The following is a 4,111-nucleotide window of genomic DNA, read 5'->3' as shown; positions in this document are numbered from 1 at the left end:
CAAGTGAAAAAGGAAGCTGGCATCGGTGCCCCTTCCCTAGGGAAGGTATGCATACAGCAGAGAGGTGTTCCATTTCTGTCTCATGTAACAGAAGCTGTGTGCAGCAAGCTCAGGAGAGGAAAGCTCCGTGTCCTACCCAGACTACCCTCACCTACAAATTGTAGTAGCTCACAGGCAGTTTGTAACCATTCAGGTGAGTGTTCTGTATCTGTATGACTTTTAAGTTTTATTGAAGCTCTTCAGTCAATTCACCAGTGACCTTGAGAGATCCTCTCAGATGTGCTGGCAATTGTGTAGTTGATGCATTTCCATACAAGGCACTAAACCCTTACATATTGGAAAAGTCATTTGGTCTGTCAGAACTTGCATGGAAAAATACAAATATTTCATAAGGATAAGTGGGCAGATTATTCTCAGGGTATTGATTCCACATTTTGGTTTGCTGCTAAATAGACCTCCCTACTGGAGAGACTGAGCAACATGGCCATTTCAGGGAGACACTCTGGGGATTTATTGATTGGACATGAGAATACTAATCATGAAATAGCATAGATTGAACATGCTTTTGTGACTACCATTTGCATAAAAAGGTAACACTTCAATATTGGGAAGGCAAGACATTTCAGAACATTAACAGTAGCTGTCTCAGATCGAGTCATATTCCTTTACCAGTTCTTCAGGCTTCTCATTTTCCAGAGTCTAGAGAACTGGGACAACACACATATAATGAATGCTGTCTGTAACAAGTAAGTTATCAAATACATTTGCTATACTGGACAGATACTGAAAATGAAACTCCTATCTCCAGCAAAACTAGAGAGTAATGTTTTCTCTCTCAAACTTACTGGAAAACTGCATATATTTTGGATTTTGAAATAGCTTTCTGTTTGATTCTTGTAATCAAGAAGTTAATTCAATTAATTTCAATCAATTTTTGTAATCAAACACTTTAAACTCTCCTTCCTCTTTACATATTAATTTTGTCAGCTTGAAGTATTCAAAACTCAAAAATGAGGAAGCCCTTAAAATTTTGAGCAAGACTACACTGTTATATAGTTTATCATATTTGTATATTTTGCTCTTTATCTTTCTGTGGTGTTAAGGGGTTTTTTTTTTTGTTGGGTTTGGTTTTTTTTTTACTTTACTTTTTTAGAGTAGCTCATCAAAGATAGAACATGCATCTTCTTAGGCACTTGCTAGTCCTCTGCTTTGTCAGTGGACCCCCAGGCATCTCCACTGGCAGCCCCAACAAAAGGATTGCAAGCTTCCTGCAGAGGACAGGCAGTTATGTAGGCCTAAATGGGCTTGGAGGACTTATGTCTGTGTATTTTATCTGGCTTGGGGCATTTCTCCCTTGTTGGCCACACCAGCCACCCTGTGAATTTCAGAGGTCATGAAGAAAATAGGCACCTAGTTTGAAACCTGGACCCCAACAAACCATTCACTACCTTTTCAGAAGTATCTAGATGTAAAGGCTGAGACAAATAATATTTTAGGTTTGTTTGTGCTAGTGATGTAGGCTAGACCCAATGAAAGGTCTAATCTATGCTTCCATGCACAAGTGGATGCAAACTGCACTAATTCAGTGCAGAACACAGAATCACTGGAGTTTTCTGTGCTGCTGTACATTTGGGTATGTCAAAAGCAACCAGCATGAAGACACTGCACTTTAACTCCTAAAGTGCAGTACAATTTTGTTTATTACAGTAGAAATCAGAATGGCCCAGACTGAGCTCTTCTACTTTAGGTGCAAATCCCTCTGATTATGGGCTAATGGTATGTTATACCTTGTGCCTGCTGTTCTCAGTTCCCTGCAGATGGGATTCAACAAGGTACCTCAAGCACCAATAACATGAAGTACTTTACTAAATAGGGTCCTGAAAGACATCAGACCCTTAAAAGCCAGTTTGGCCTGCTGAGAGATGAGCAACTTCACTCCGCATCTGATGAGAGGATCCAAATTGTCAGTTCAGTGGGAGAATCTTTCTATTGTAGGGATGAAAAGCTCAGGGGATCTCACTCATGCTCAGTGGTCTTGTAATTAAATGTTACACACTTGATGAGCATTACATTGCAAGCCTCAAGGCTAATTTACATGTTACCACCAAAATGTCTTATTTTATTTTGCTTGTAAAAATACTGTGCAGGCATCATTGCATGTCATTGCAAATGGTTTGTTATCAATGATGCTTGGGTGACTCAAAATTACTAAAAGCTGTACATAATTACCGCTAAAAAGCCCCATACAGAACCAATAGTACTTCCTCTACAGTAGATATTTTATGACTGAGAAGGCTTTCCTGATGTGACTGACAATGTTAGGATCACAAACAAGTAGCCTGCCAGCAAATAAAGAATAGCATTTTGGGGAAACAAAGTAGTTTGATTCAATTATAGTACTACATGTATCATTAAAGTGTATGTTGCTTTTCTGGGAGCTGTCCATTAATTCAAAACAGGAAGGCAGAGTGGGAGGAAAGAGAAAAAAATGAAAATAGGTAGGAGCTTGTTGTAAGAATGGTGATAGGTATGATGTCAATATAAGATATTTACTGGGATATTTAAATGCTTTATGTTGTAAAAGTTGCTTTTACTGATTTGGGTCACATGACTCGTGCCACTCTTTACACAAGATAAGGGAAAGGAGACGAAGCTTCTCAAGACTCTGGGATCCATTTAGCACATACTCCTGTATCAGTTTCTTGGTCGGAGGAGGTCATTCCACAAGAAGCATTTCAATGCACACGTATCAGATGGACTGAACGGCCGTTTCTTACAATTCTCTATTTCTTTTATACTTGACTGACTTCAAAGCAATGCTAAAGCACTGCAATCATTTATTGGAATATATTAATAATAATAAATTACAGTTTCATTCACTGAATTCCAGCTCTTAGAAGAATAAACAACCTTGTGCAGATGCAGAAGAAAGGCAGAGAAATATTAGATGACTTACCCACAGTCTGCAGCGGGTGAGTGAAAGAATTAGATACAGAACCTCTGGCCTCTGGCCTTTCTTTCAAATAATCTTTCCTGTGTTTGTGCCACAGTAAAATGATTTTGCATATGTCCTGTCTCAGAAATATGAAAAATATATGCAATATGCAAAGCAGCCAATTGGGCTGCCTTTTGGAATATATCATCATTTATGAACGGTGCATCTTGAAGCCTAAACAGATTGTGTGCAATTAATTGCAAACTGTCAAAGAGACTACAGCACTTTACTGCCAATTTGTAAATAAAACCTACTATGCAAAAGGACGGAGGCAAGTGAGGTGAGTTTCTCTGGATAAAGGAAAGGCAATGCACAAATGCAGTGCAACACAATTTTTACACTCCAACCTTTAAGAATTTTGCTGACCCTGTAAAAAAATGGTGTGGTGCAGAGTCATTGAATGCAGGTAAGCTTCTCCGTGGGTAAATATTTTACATAACCTAAATGAAGAACTCCCAGCTTACTTGATAAAAGAATAAAGAAGTCACCATGTGCAAAAAGAAAAACGTTCTTTTTAGTAAAGTCTTGGAAAATACATGAGCATTTTTGTACCCTACAGATGTGCCAAACAATGGTGATGATGATGTGCAAACAAAGCAGATTCCCTTTATGTCCCGATTATGACCCTCAAATGATCTTTGTTATAAATATACTCATCCTGGTGACTGGCCAATACCTGACTGGATTCCTTATCCGGTGCTGTCTAGCTCCCTTTGTATCACTGCTGTTACCATCCTACAGCTCATTGTTCCCCTCATAATATTCAATAAATACAATATGTTTGGTGCCACTGCTGATCTGCTGAGCCAGTCAGTGGCCAGCCCAGTGACTCAGTCTTGGTCTCAGCTTCAGAAGAAAAATGATGATGCCTGTCTTTCTAGGTTTGAACCCCCCTCCGGTGAACAGCATCACAAATGTGATACAGACCCTCAGTAATTACTGAAACAGCAGTTTGTCACAAGCTGCCTGCAGCACTGATGGACAATCTGCTTGTGGATATAGTTAGAGGAAAGAATATGTAAGAAAATATATTTGTGACAGGCTTAACTTGGATTTTTTTTTGTTTCAGGGGATGAAATGTACATGTGGAGGCAGTGTTGATGAAGAACTAGGTAC

General features: G+C 39.0%; 1 long non-coding RNA gene across 1 annotated transcript in view; it reads right to left on the bottom strand.

The window, feature by feature from the left end:
• LOC108498057 overlaps positions 1-4,111 on the bottom strand; it is a 39,807-nt gene that overhangs the window by 26,466 nt on the left and 9,230 nt on the right. The window lies entirely within an intron of this gene.

The sequence above is a fragment of the Lepidothrix coronata genome, unplaced genomic scaffold (genome assembly GCF_001604755.1).
Source record: "Lepidothrix coronata isolate B3197 unplaced genomic scaffold, Lepidothrix_coronata-1.0 Scaffold54, whole genome shotgun sequence".
Taxonomy (NCBI): domain Eukaryota; kingdom Metazoa; phylum Chordata; class Aves; order Passeriformes; family Pipridae; genus Lepidothrix; species Lepidothrix coronata.
The sequence above is the reverse complement of the archived record's forward strand: the minus strand, read 5'-3'. Positions and strand labels throughout refer to the sequence as shown.